The sequence below is a fragment of the Schistocerca americana genome, chromosome 1 (genome assembly GCF_021461395.2).
Source record: "Schistocerca americana isolate TAMUIC-IGC-003095 chromosome 1, iqSchAmer2.1, whole genome shotgun sequence".
NCBI classification, from domain to species: Eukaryota; Metazoa; Arthropoda; class Insecta; order Orthoptera; family Acrididae; genus Schistocerca; species Schistocerca americana.
In genome coordinates, this window is record NC_060119.1 from 987642577 (window position 1) to 987657688 (window position 15112).

Sequence of the window (15112 nt, forward strand, 5' to 3'; positions counted from 1 at the left end):
ATTCTTTAAAAGTATTTTGAATTTTTCATGTTTTTTGTGCACTCGGTTTCCGACGTATGTTTACATGGGTGTGAGTGCGCAAAAATAAAATAACATTCAGCTCGTCAAGATTGAGGTTAACCCCTCACACGAGGACCAGCGAACGACCACCGGCCGGAAATGAAACCTGTGTTTCCGTATTTGCACCGCGTACGTGTGTTCGCTGGCGTGCTCGTAAATGCGCTTACATCATAGCGCAGGGGAATGTACACCACAGTGTACACGAGGAAGCGGAAAAGGAAGGCGTGAAAGCTCATCTGCAGGGGCGGCCGATGAACTGGATGAAGAGAGAAGGGGCGTTGCTCCCGCGGGAGCGGCGCGGCACAATCTACACCCCCATCCCCCATCCTCACCCTCTCCCTCACCCCCACCCCCGGACTCTGCCCCAGCTCTCAATCGCGACGCCCCGGGCTACATACTCACTTTAATCCCGAGCAACGCATTGTGAATTTAAATGAGATGGTGGCCTGCCGTCTTGCACGGCTAATGTCGGCGCCAAGACAGGCACAATGCGCGAGGAAGAAAACATCAGCCGAGCTGCTGGGCGGGCGAAAGAAGAAAGCCGAGAGAAACAGCGGCTGATGTGCGCCACGCTTCCCAACTCACACGGCGGCGAGCTCACTCTGGACGCCGTCATCTCCTCCCCGTCTCCTGCATCTTCAGCTGTTTCTCTCGATGCAGAAATATTCATTGTTTATACCTGTATCGACCTTCAAATGCCAATATTGACTGGCTGACAAAAAAAAGTGAAGCACCAGGAAGATATCAAGGCATGGACGTATGTGAATATAACGTCTTACACACACGCTTACACACAATCGATGGGTGTCTAAATGATTAGAATTGTAATTCTTTGAGAAAGGTAGAACAGCTGCCAGATTGCGCTAGTGTTGTTATCAGGCCTGGTAAGGTACACTGATCAGCCTTATGACTACCGACCTACTATCGATATATCGATATAAACCTGTCCAGGGGATAGCAGTGTCACTTTGCGAGGAATGATTGCTAACCAGACACATGCATTCTGCGTGTTCATCAGTGAAGGTGTTGTCCGCTATAGAATAGGGAAGGCGCGCGATCTGTCTGGGTCTGACCGAGGGTAGAATGTGACGGTCCAGAGGCTCATAACAAGCATTTCGGAAACCGCACGACTTGTCGGATGTTCGAGGAGTACTGTCGTGTGTGTTTTCAACACGTGGCGGCCACTCCTCATTACACATGTCGGACGTTGTAGCCTGGGCAGATTAGTAAACCAGAACAGGCTGTGAACTGTGACGGAACTAACACCAGATTAATTCCGGGCAGAGTACAAGTGTGCTTGAACACAGAGAGTGCAATCTCCCCCTTACCAATCGGCCTATCCTGCTTGCGATGTGAAATATGATTGTGGATCGCGTGTATGCCTAATGTATAAAGCTATCTTTCCCGAATAAATAATACCGATAAGTAGGAGGAAAGTGTACAACAGACCCTTCTGATGGAAAAGTCTACTAAAAATAAAAAGTAATTAAACCGAGCAGGGTTATAATTTGGAAAAATGAAAGTTATTTGTGTATTCACTCACGAACAACACTGAACCGAAAAGGGGTACCACTGATCATGAATCCAAAAGTTGCACTAATGAACGAAAAGGAAATAATTAACGGTCGTCAGCCCACTAGGGCAATTTACATCCAAAATCCTGTACAAGATGATGGAAAAGAAAAACATTATTGTTAAACACTGACGTGGCAACTGAAGGTTGTCACTTTTTTTACGCTAATTTTAAGTGCGTGTGTAATGATAAAGAAAACTGTTAAATCACTCTTATCTTATGTTTTTCATTAAATTTTTTTAAAAAAGAAAACTTGAGTAATGACTTGAAAATATGCAGTTAAACTGTTTGTTAGTATTGAACTTCGTCACGTGAACAATGACTTTCAGTGACCTCAACGTAACGTCGTCAAAGAAATTTAGAAAAAAAGCAAGCACTTTCACTTTGCAGTTACTTATTTTGCAACTTGGATTTCAAGTTTTCTCTGAACAACTGAGCCTTTTTTACTCACTTCAACAGAAATAAATAATAGAATACGTACCAAACCAAACAGCCATGTGCTCCAAGCTATGTGTAAAATAAATAAAACTTCTGCACTCTTAATTTGTGCATTTCCTTAGATTTGCTGCTACGGTCGCAGGTTCGAATCCTGCCTCGGGCATGGATGTGTGTGATGTCCTTAGGTTAGTTAGGTTTAAGTAGTTCTAAGTCCTAGGGGACTGATGACCACAGCAGTTGAGTCCCATAGTGCTCAGAGCCATTTGAACCATTTTTGAACCTTAGATTTGGATTTCTTCCAGTGATTGATTCTCAAACTTGAAAAATGAAATTGCTTTACTTTGCTCATATACTGAAGCCTGCGTTGTACAACAGTTAATTGAAAGTAGAGTGAGGCTAAAATTCCTAAATGTGAAATTATTCATTAATAAACTGGTTCTAACTATTCAATTTGTTTCTTATGACACTCGGTTAGCATATAAGGAAAAAAGCGAATAAGGACCCTTCTTGGTAACAACGTGTGAGGACAATGAGGACAGAACCGCCCTGAGTTTAACTGATTATTATTTAAATAAATTTTATCAATCAAATCACATTCAGTTGTTCTGCTGGGTTAGCCGTTAATATTTTCTACCAATGAGCAGTCTTAATTCAGTGCTGTGCATACGACGAAACTCGGAGGCGACGACGAATCTGTATTGCTGCTGTTGTTGAAGACGGAAGCATCTTGTGGAGCAAGGAACGGGCAATCGTAATTAATACAACCTCTTCCGTCCTTCCACTGTCCTTACTCCTGCTACTAGACATCTGCCCGGCGCGCCTACATAATGCCGCCGAAATGGTACACTCTACTGCTAGAGCGTTAACACTACACTTTCACACACTACAAGTGCTGGAACCCGTCTCTCTGTGTCCCCACGCGCTCCGCGCAACAACCCCTACACAAAGATTTTACAGGTATTATCGTTGCTATTCGATGCAAATAACAATTCCTTTGGCTTTTTCCCAGAGCTTATAAGTTTCACAGTAAGAAACACTCAAATACAATGAAATGTCAACAGACTTCTACCTAAATTTTCACATACGGTGAAGTAATGTCCTTACTTATTAAAAGAAAGCATTTAAATTACAAATATGTACATACAATTCAGCATACAAATTTTATATACGTAGCAGGTGCCATGCATCCTGCATTTTCGATGTTACAAGTGGACCGAACACTCCTAACGATGGGCTTCTGCAACCGGCGACCCACGCATGTGCCACTGATTACACCACGACATCAGCAACTACAGCTGAAATGGGCTCGTGACCATCGGCGCTGAATGCTGGCGCAGTGGCAGAGAGTTTCATGATGTGATGAATCTAGATACCTTCTTCATCATGCCGACAGGAGGGCGCGAATACGTCGTTTCCCAGGGGAACAGCTCCTTGACACCTGTACTGCGGGACTGTGACAAGCTGGCTGCGGCTCCATTATGCTCAGGGGAACATTCACGGGGAGATCCATCGATTCAGTGGAGGCCGTGCAAGGCACCAAGAGGGTTGGTTGCAGACCACGTACACTCCTTCATGACGATCATGTTTCCCGACGGCAGTGACACTTTTCAACTAGACAATGCGCCACGTCACAAGACCAGGAGTGTGATGGATGGTTTGAGGAGAACAGTGTCGAGTTCCAATTGATGTGTTGGTCCGCCAACTCTCCAGATTTGAACGTGATCGAACACATCTGGAACGTGACTGAACATGGCGTCAGAGATCATCACATCCCTCCCCGGAATTTACAGGAATTAGGTAACTTGCGTGTGCAGATGTGGTGCCAATTCCCTCCAACGACCTACCAAAGGCCTCAATGCTTCCATGCCACGACGCATCGCCGTTGTATGCGTGCCATGGGTGGACATACAGGCTATTAGGCAGGTGAGTGATCACTGTGAAGGACACGGGGATGCCGCATGCTCGTGTGACACAGTGATGTCAGCGTCTCACAGAGTATGGAAGGAGCCTCGTTGCTCGTCTCCATCTGGCAAGCTGGCCGATTCGGCAGGAATATTCGTCTTAGGGGTACCACTTGACAAGGTCTGACCACCACAGGTGAGAATACGTGTCAACCATCATCTATATAAGGGTATGACGACAATGAGAATTTGTGCCGGACCGGGACTTCAATCTTGATTTCCCACTTTTCCCGAATGGTCGCCTTAACCGCTTTGGTTATCCGTGCTTGACTCACGGCCAGATCAAAAACTTCCCTATGTCATCGTTCCTGCACGCGTACCACATTATGTAACTCTCCTACAGAGGAGAAAATTTTAATTGAAACTCGCTTCCTGATATCGCCGGACAAACACGATATCACAGTGCCTGTGTTGTTAAGAGAAAGGGTGCAATGCCTCTTTCGACATAGGCACTGTGGCGACTACAGCCGCTATGAAATACGTGCATGTCCGAAGCAACAATCGTTCTTCTCAACAACAGAGGCACTGCCATATCGTATTTATCAGCTGATAAAAAGCAGTGACTTTCAGTTAAAATGTCCTCTCATGCATGGGAATTACATAATGTGTGTACGAGCACAGGTTTTGACGCAGGGACAATGACATTTTTTATGTATTTCATGACGCTGTAGTCGTCGCAGTGCATGTTCGTTTGCGTAGTGATTCGGCGTAACACAGGAACTGCAATATCGTATGGGAGTTAGAGTCTGGCCGTGAATCGTGCACGGGTAGCCAAACGATTAAAGCGGCCGCTCGCGTGAAGCAGCGAATCTAAGTTCGAGTTCCGCTTCGGCACAAATTTTCACTATCGTCATTCCCTTTCACAGCTGATGGTAATTCGTATTCGAAGCTGCGAATATACATCTATTTCATAACGGCTGTAGTAGCCGCAGTGCCTGTTCCTTCTGATATGGATGCATATCTAAAGCAACTGTGCATCGTTCTTCTTAACAGAACAGACACTGCAATACCGTATAAGGGAGAATTGCCACACTGTGCTCCAAGTACATCGTAACCCCTTCACAGCTGCGCCTACCGTCCGAGAACAAGCAACGGAATCCCTGCAACATTCTGAGTCATCCATCACTGTTGGTCGGAGAGCAGCAGCAGCCGGACTGGGGACTTACTGTCTCATCTGCAAGCTGCCATTAACATCAGAGTACAAAAGACTGTGTCTGAAGTGGTGCCGTTACGGGGAAGCAAGGACTGCTCATGAATGGCGTTCCGCTGTGTTCAGCAATGAACACAGCGATAATTCGCATGACCATCGTTGGCGAGTGCTTCGGCGACCTGGCGAGAGATGCAGTTCTTCCAGTGTTTTGGAGAGGCACGCTGGTGTTACTCATGGCGTCATAACGTGGAGAGCATCGTTTATAACTACAGGTCCAACTCGCAGTGGCACGGGCAATTCTTGCAGCATAACGGTACGTCACGAATATCCTGCGTCCTAACGCGGTACCTCTCATTCGACGGTATCATGGTGACCTTTTTCAACAGGACAATGCTCGTCAACACATGTCACGTGTCTTTGTGTACTGTCTGTGAGATATTTAAGTACTCGCCTGGCCAGCAAGGTCGCTAGATCTGTCCCCGATAGAACATGTGCGGGACAAGGTCAGACGTCAACTCCGTCCCAGTGCAATTATCCCTGGTATCACTGACTAGTTACATCAGTTGTTGGCCACCTTGTCTCAGGAGAGGATGAAACGTCTTTATAACACCCTCCCAACCCGAATTAGTGCACGCATCAAGGCCAGAGGAGGTGCTACGTCATACTAATAAGTGGGTCGTACTGCCAAGTTCGTAAATTTGACTCAATTTTGTAATCATTGACATAACATTTCATACCATCTCAACTCGTGAAGTTTCATTCCGTTTCCTCCTTCCCTTCTAGGTGCATCGGTTTCTCTGTCGGACAGTGTATATTGGTGACAAGAAACTGAGAAACCACTGTGACCGAATACCTGCAGCTCCTTCGACTACATGGATAGGATATCGAATCTTTATGGTGTGTAATAGTTAAAAAGCAATTTAGAATTTTCCGTTTCATCTGGAGGTGTGGTCGTGGTTGAAAAATATTTTGTAAAATATTCAAATATGGCTCAATTACGTAATATTCATGATAAGATCATACATAACCAGACGCGTTTCAGGACTAGACTCTTACCTACAGGTAGTGATTCTTGTATATCTTACCTCAAGATGACGGCTTTTCTCGAAACGCGACTTCTGACCATATCACAAATTTAATGTGGTTGTGCCAAATTTTCATTTCTTTGCTAACCTGAAACGTCTTCGCACCCCATGAAATCTAGACAACAACTAGCACGCAGTACTATTTCACTGTTGCAAGGGAGATTCCGAAGATCGTTCATCCCTGAAATTCTGAGGAAAAGTGCGATATATTACAATGTGCATTTCATATACTGACCAAGGCTGTAAAATTTAAGAAATTGGGTGGTGTTCCGTCAGTTATACATCCAGCAGTTCAAATGGTTCAAATGGCTATGAGCACTATGGGACTTAACATCTGAGGTCATCAGTCCCCAGCCGGCAGAAGTGGCCGTGCGGTTCTAGGCGCTACAGTCTGGAACCGAGCGACCGCTACCGTCGCAGGTTCGAATCCTGCCTCGGGCATGGATGTGTGTGATGTCCTTAGGTTAGTTTAATTAGTTCTAAGTTCTAGGCGACTGATGACCTCAGAAGTTAAGTCGCATAGTGCTCAGAGCCATTTGAACCAATCATCAGTCCCCTAGAACTTAGAACTACTTAAACCTAACAAACCTAAGGACATCTCACACATCCATGCCCGAGGCAGGATTCGAACCTGCGACCGTAGCGGTCTCGCGGTTTCAGACTAAAGCGCCTAGAACCGCTCGGCCACTCCGGCCTGCCCATCCAGCAGTCGATTAGTGAATAGAATAATAAGCTGATCCAATCCTGAAGGTGCATAAATTTCCTACGTCGCTCGCCGTATGGTGTTCGCCATCTCATTCGACGTTATGACAGAAAATTTAATTTCCATGGATGATGAACTAAGATGAAAGACATATTGCTATCGCGTTATGAGACTATGTCTGTAGGCAAGCTGCTTCTTCATCCTCTGTCTATGATGTAACTGGACGACATTACTGAAAGGGTGTGTAGTCAGCATACGGGTTTCTCGGACGTCAAAAGTCGACATTCAGCACTGTCCTCTACTTACCTTTGTACTACTTGCCCTCAGATATACTCAAGAATTAGAATAGAATATTTTCCACCTCTCCCTCCATGTTAAATCTTGACGGTACTGGGAATCCCAGCCAAATTCTCCATGTAGAAATATGATATCGTGACTGCTCCAACACAAAGGAGAATTACAGCGACTAACATCGCTGATTTTTCGAAAGAATAATACCTTTTACCGCAAAATTCCGTTATAATTGTCGAGAATATTAAACTACACTTGGTACATTTTAATATGTTAGCCTGACAAGATCAGGCCCATCTCTTACATCTAACAGGCGTTCTACATTTTCATTATTTTCAAATAACGACACAGATGTTATCAAAGATGTACATTTGACAAAGAATACAACGCTTAGAAGTAACTATAGCTTAAATAGTGAAACTAATATAGCTATAGCAAGAAAAGCAGAGTTTATATCAGTTCATGAAAGCTAGAGCAAAAATGGCTGAGCACAACCAGGTAGATTTCAGTGAAGAGCATAGACTGCAACTGACGTGATGTAAAGTGTGGTAGAGAAGGAGAAAGAGGACGTGATAGAAAGTGAATGAAGAGTGGAAGAAAAAAAGTGGCGTGACTGCCCGAGAAGCGAAAAGAAAAAGAAGAAGAATTGAGGGAAGGTGGAGGCATTTGCTTTTCCATTTGACAGAAAGATAACTGGCAATATGCGTCAATTTTAAGAGACTACTTGAGACGTTGACAAAAGGAAGTGCTTCTACTTTCATGCCATTAAATTGTCCGCGGAGTGCAGGGTAGGCGGAGAGCAATAACAGAGAAGAAGTTTGCGAATCGGCACAGCTAGCATACTAGATAAGTGAGACTTTGTGCTGTGATTACGGTGTGATGGGCAGGTACATGTGGTCTCATGCTAGTTATTGGAATGCATGTACGTAAAGGAGCCGATGAAGTAGACGTAGCGTATGGTAGTTACGTAACTTGTCTGGCTGCAGCCATCCCCCGGCTGGAAATCGAACCTGGGTCTCCCGTGTGACAGATAGTGATGCTAACCATTACACTACCGAGGAACTCATCCTTGCGCAGGACTCATCCTAATCTTCTCCGTATCTTTCCAGTTTCAGTATGAGATACTGGAATGATTACACAGCTGAGTGTTGCAGATGTAACTCACGCGCCGGCCGGGTTGGCCGAGCGGTTCTAGGCGCTACAGTTTGGAACCGCGCGACTGCTACGGTCGCAGGTTCGAATCCTGCCTCGGGCATGGATGTGTGCAATGTCCTTAGGTTAGTTAGGTTTAAGTAGTTCTATGTCCTAGGGGACTGATGACCTCAGAAGTTAAGTCCCTTAGTGCTCAGAGCCATTTTTTTTTTTTAACTCACGCAAGTATTCAGGGTCAGTTCTAATAGTTTTCACCACTCGTCCAATTTTGGATTACATCGAAATAGTGTAGGTTCGGGTGAACAAGCGTTTGTGCAAGTGTACGTTTAATACCCGGTGGAAATATGTTTCAAAATTTCTGGAAGTCATAGAGGCAAGAGGAAGTCTACTGTACGTACCCATAGTGTTGAAACTAAAACTCCTTTGCAATTGTTTTAAGTCTTAGGCTTTGCGCCCTTCTGACCACGGAAAACAGATCGTCATTGATCTGGATGATGGCAGTACTGATATTTGCAGGTCTGAAGTAAAACTGTGGGTCGTTGGCCTAGAAATGATATTTACGAATCAACGAGATGTCATTGACACACAAAGAGAACAATACCATAGTGGGCCTAAAACTTGTCCCTATGCCACTCCTGAGAGAATCAATTACATTCCTTTCAGAGTATGATAATATAATAGATCCATACATATCAAACATATACAATCACACCAATACTTAAGAAAGGAAGTAAGAGTAATGCGCATAATTACAGGCTCGTATTACTGACGTCGATCTGCAACAATTATTTTGGAACATATACAGTGTTGTAACATTACGAATTACCACGAAGAAAACGATGTACTGACCCACAGTCAGCACGGAATCAGAAAATATCGCTGGTGCACAAGGCAACTAGTTTTTTTTTTTTTTTTTTTTTTTTCGCTAATGAGTGCTTTCGACAAGAGATCTCAAATTGATTCCAATTTCTAGATTTCCAAAAGGCTTTTGATAAAGTTCCTCACAAGCAGCTTCAAATTAAATTGCATGCCTGTGGAATATAGTCTCGGTTGTGTGACTGGGTTCGTGATTTCCTGCCAGAAAGGTCATCGAGTAAAACAGAAGTGATCTGTGGCATTTCCCAAGGATATGTTGCAGACCCCCTGCTGTTGCTAATCTATATAAATGATTAAGCAAACAATCTGAGCAGCCATCTTATAGTGTTAGCAGATGATTGCCATCTGGTAGAGTCATCACAAGATTGAAACCAGTTGCAAAATGATTTAGACAATGTATATGCATGGCACGAAAAGTGTAAATTTGCCCTAAATAATGAAAAGTGTGAAATTATCCACATGAGTACTAAAAGGAATCCACTGAATATCAGTTACATAATTCGCATAAATCAAAGGGCTGTCAATTCACTATATACACAGGATTACAATTACGAACAATTTCAATTAGAACGTTCACGTAGATTATATTGTGGGCAGGTGAAACTGAAACTGCGTTTTCTCGTCAGATCGTATAGAAGATGCAAACCGTCTATTAAAGAGACTCTCTGCACTACGCTTGTCCACCGTCTGCTATAGTACTGCTGTGCGTTAAGGAATCTCACCAAGCAGGACTGACGGAGAACATCTAAAAAGTTCAAAGAAGGGCATCTCGTTTTGTATTATTGTGAAATAGCGGATAGAGTGTCACAGATATGATACTCTAGTTGGGGTAGAAATCATTAAAACAAAGACGCTTTTAGTTGCTGCGAGACCTCCTCCGAATGCGAACATACTCTGTTCACGCCCACCTACATAGGGAGAAATTATCGTAATAATAAAATAAGAGAAATCAGCGGTTGCACGGAACCATGTAAGTGTTCGTTCTACCAGCGCAGTGTTTGAGAGTGGAACGGTAGAGAAATAGTGTGAAAGTGGTTTGACGAACCCTCTGCCGGACACTTGAACTGTAAACTGAAGAGTAGTCTTACAAGGCAACCTCCCCATCGCACCCCCCTCAGATTTAGTTATAAGTTGGCACAGTGGATAGGCCTTGAAAAACTGAACACAGATCAGTCTAGAAAACAGGAAGAAGTTGTGTGGAACTATGAAAAAAATAAGCAAAATATACAAACTGAGTAGTCCATGTGCAACATAAGCAACATCAAGGAGCGCCGTGGTTTCGTGGTTAGCGTGAGCAGCTGCAGAACGAAAGGTCCTTGGTTCAAATCATCCCTCGAATGAATATTTTGATTTTTCATTTTCAGACAATTATGTGACGCACATGCCGTCACCACTGTCATATAGAATATATCAGACGTGTTTTCCTGTGGAGGAATCGGTTGACTTATGACCTAGCTATCAAATGTTATCGGTTCCCTTTGGAGAGGTACGTCCTTTCGTCTGCGGTCGCAAAACACAGACACTAAACTTATTACAGTGAACAGAGAAGTCAATGAACGAACGGACAGATCATAACTTTGCGAAAAAAAAGAAGTAAATTTTTCACTTGAGGGAAGACTTGAACCGCAGCTGCCCACGCTAACCACGGGACCACGGCACTCGTGAGTCTACGCTGTACATGAAGTTACTTATCTTGCGCATGGACTACTCAGTTTGTATATTTTGTTTATTTTTTTCATAGTTCCACACAACTTCTTTCTGTTTTCTCGATTGATCTGTGTTCAGTTTTCAAGGCCTATCCACTGTGCCAACTTATAACTAAACCTGAGGGGGGTGCGATGGGGAGGTTCCCTTGTTAGATGTAGATGTGGATCCTTTGAGGCAGAAGTTTCATTCCCACAGACACAATCTGCTGCCTGTTTTCAAACCTCTTCAACGCTCTGCCTGGAACTTTCAGCATTTTGGCCTCACGGCTGTGTATGGTGTATTTCAGGTCATCATTTGCCTTAATTAAGTATCTATGCATTGATGTCCACGAAAACTGGACTGATCTTTGTTACATAAGTTGATTTTGCGTTAGCATTGAGTAATGTAGCTGTGAACAATAAACACCAGGGCTTTGGACTTACCTGGTAAGATCCTAATTGGCCAGTAATCATAAGGTGATTTTGGGTTTTCTTTCCTAGCAATAGGTCGGACTACTCTTCTTTTCCGTCGGGTGGACCATAACCCATTAACGAGAGAAAAATTAAATATGTCTGTCAAGTTTGATATCAAGCTTTCCTCAATACCCTTTATCATGCTAACGCTAATAGCGTCGTTAACTATTGCCGCAGACGAGATTCACTTTACCGATTACCTCGTTGCACTTACTGTAACGTGTTTTAGGTGGAATATATCCACGTTAGATATGCAATCTGGAGGTTGTTGCAAGCGAGTGAGTTAACAGGTTGCTCCATATTACGTGGAGAAATTACTTCAACTGTTGTCGAGCTACAACGAATGCTATAGTGTCAAAGTGACGATGTAAAAAAGTAGATGAAATTACAAGAGAATTGCAGATGAAATTTATGAAGCTTTTGAAGTCTTGGTAATCTTTGTGTTTTTCGAGTATCCTAAAGTGGTGATTCGCTCCTAGGTGCTTCCTTGCACATTGTTAATCTGCCAATCAAACTGTTGCTGTCCAAATACGTGATTATTGGAAACGAAAATTTAAAGCCAAGTTGGGTTTTGAAGTAATCAACCTGATTAGTAAAAAGATAAGGAACATTCCGTTAAAGGCAGTGTATATCATCCATCGAGATCATTCGGGACGAATGTAACTCAAAGATAACATATCTGCTTGGTGAGAGTAATTGCGTTTCACTGTCTGAATATGGCAGCTCAGTACCAGCGGAACAAAATAACAGATGGTCGTTGGGCGATCCTTCTAGTGAGAGCCGGCCACGGTAGCCGTGCGGTTCTAGGCGCTGCAGTCCGGAACTGCGGGACTGCTACGGTCGCAGGTTCGAATCCTGCCTCGGGCATGGATGTGTGTGATGTCCTTAGGTTAGTTAGGTTTAAGTAGTCCTAAGTTCTAGGGGACTGATGACCTAAGATGTTAAGTCCCATAACGCTCAGAGCCATTTCTAGTGAGACGGGCAAGAGAAAAAATTCATCTACGGATAAAAGAGAAGGAGCACAAAATAACATTCACTCACTCGTCTAAAGGTAAGTAAAAAAGCTTCATGCAAAACTTGTCATCCTTATCAACTCTTATAACGTGAAACAATCTCAAACCAGAGTGTTATCAAGCATTGCTCTCGCAAGTGTTGACTGTCGTCTTCGAATGTACTAAGAAAAAGCCCCTACCGTTGTTTCGCATTTCTTTTTTTAGTCATATGCCCACATACCATCTATCAGAAAATCATAGGAAGTTCAGGTTATACTTAAACTTGGGTCGTCGCACAGATTCACTAATGAGAGACATTGATATTAGGATCCCAGGTATTGGAAAACAACTACAACTCCTAGTAAAGTAAACAAAGCATCACGCTCTGTAGGAATTCCAGTTATATTTTACAGTGATTGGCTAGTTCATTTGTTGAGAAAGTTTTGCGTAACTACTATTTCAAAAAAGTGTGACACATCTAACGTACAGAATTAGAGACCAATATCTTGAGTGCCAGTCCTTTGGAGGATCCTAGAGGATCTCCTAGACTAAAACATTATGGCATTCCTGAAGAAAAACTAGCTTACCATAAAGAATCAACGCAGATTCAGGGAAAACAAATCGTGTGACCCTCGGTTTGATTTATTCGTACACGACATCCTGTAAAATTTGGGAAACGGTCGATACAGGTGAGAGGATTTCCGAAAGGCGTTCCACACCTTATTACACTGTCGACTACTATGATAAACAAGGTACTATGATACGGAGTTTCTTGGCTGATATATCATCGGCTCGATGAGAATTTGACCAATAGAACTCAGTACGTTAGACCAGATGACAAATTATCTACAGAAACGTGTGCCCCAGGGAAATGTAGTAGGACCACAGAAGTTCTCATTATACATAAACGATTTATAAGACCAGAGCAGCAACACTACAAGACTCTTCGCTTACGACTTTCGTTTACAGGATGATTGTAACAAAATGCAGAAAGGCAGTGTGAGATGAGAGACTTGCGTGCCATGACGCTCGCTGGCTTCACAGGTCACGTGGCACGGCGTGGTGAGTGACCCGTCACAGGTGCGCACAGCTCGAGAGGTGGCAGCGTTCGAGTCGACTGATCAGCAGACAACATATCTGCCACGAAATAAGCCGGTTGTCTTATGGACATCAGGTAGTCTAGAGGTTTGCTAAGGATTGTTTTCCCCTGGGTGAGGGGCTGCTGCTGGTCCACACGCTGTGTGAGGGAGCGGCCATGGCGAAATCTCAGAGGTTGCAAGGTATTTCAAGATCGCCGCATAAGTTAAATCTATATCAATAAAGACACAGACGGACAGTGGCCTCGAAATCTACTTAGATATTCCGCAAGCCACCTTGGCGGAGAGCACCTCGTACCACTACTAGTCATTTCCTTTCCTGTTCCACTCGCAAACAGAGCGAGAGAAAGCGACTATCTATATGCCCGCGAATGAGCCTTAATTTTTCGTATATTATCTTAGTGGTCCTTGTTGGCGACAGTGGAATAGGTCGGCAGTCAGCTTCAAATGCCCGTTCTTTAAACTTTCTCAATAGTGTTCCTCAAAAGGAACGTCGTCTTCCCTTCAAGAATTCCCATTTGAGTTCCCGAAGCATATCCTTAGCACTTACGTGTTGTTTGAACCTAACGCTAACAAATCTAGCATCCCACCTCTGAATTGCTACGATGTCTTCCTTTCATCCGACCTGGTACGGATCCCAAACACTAGAGCAGTACTCAAGAATAGGTCGCACCAGCGTCCTATTTGCGGTCTCCTTGAAAGATGAACCACACTTTCCTAAAATTTTGCCAATAAACCGAAGTCGACCATTCGCCTTCCCTATCACAGTCCTCACATGCTAGTTCTATTTCATACCCAACCAGATGAAAGAGAGAAACGAGGGAAAGGAGCACAACTAAGCACCTACCATGTTGATACAATACCACAGGGTGTGTCAGCGATATCTAATGATTTTTGAATTTATGAAACACAGTGACATTTTATGATACAGCAACTTCTTTTGTTTCCAAACATACACAGTGAATGACAATTTACATCTTAGATGCTAATTTTCACAGAAATTAATTATTTGCGAAAGATAATGTCGTTTAAGTACTGGCCCTCTTTTACGACACACTCGCTGATGCTCTGCGCGAAGTTTGTCATCACTCTTTCCAGCAAGTTAAGGGATGTAGCACGAATCTCTCGCTCAATGGTACCCTTTATCTGAAGTACAGTATGTGGGTTATTTACGTATACTTGACCGAGCGAGGTGGCGCAGTGGTTAGACACTGGACTCGCATTCGGGAGGACGACGGTTCAATCCCGCGTCCGGCCATCCTGATTTAGGTTTTCCGCGATTTCCCTAAATCGCTCCAGGCAAATGCCAGGATGGTTCCTTTCAAAGGGCACGGCCGACTTCCTTCCCCGTCCTTCCCTAATCCGATGAGACCGATGACCTCGCTGTCTGGTCTCCTTCCCCGAAACAACCAACCAACCTACGTATACTTTGTTCTTGAGGAAGCCCCACAAGAGAAAGTCACATGGAGTAAGGTCTGGAGAGCAGAGCAGCCAGTCAACATCTCCACAGGTGGATTTCACTTTCCCCGGAAACAACTTCCTTACTTCTGACATAAACACACTGGAAGTGTGAGC

The 15112-nt window shown here is 43.8% G+C and overlaps 1 non-coding gene across 1 annotated transcript; it reads right to left on the reverse strand.

Annotated features, from left to right (window-relative positions):
• Nucleotides 1-8293: 8293 nt before the first annotated feature.
• Nucleotides 8294-8398, reverse strand: LOC124554972. The gene has a single exon (XR_006968501.1). It is a non-coding gene; the product is annotated as a U6 spliceosomal RNA (small nuclear RNA).
• Nucleotides 8399-15112: the final 6714 nt, after the last annotated feature.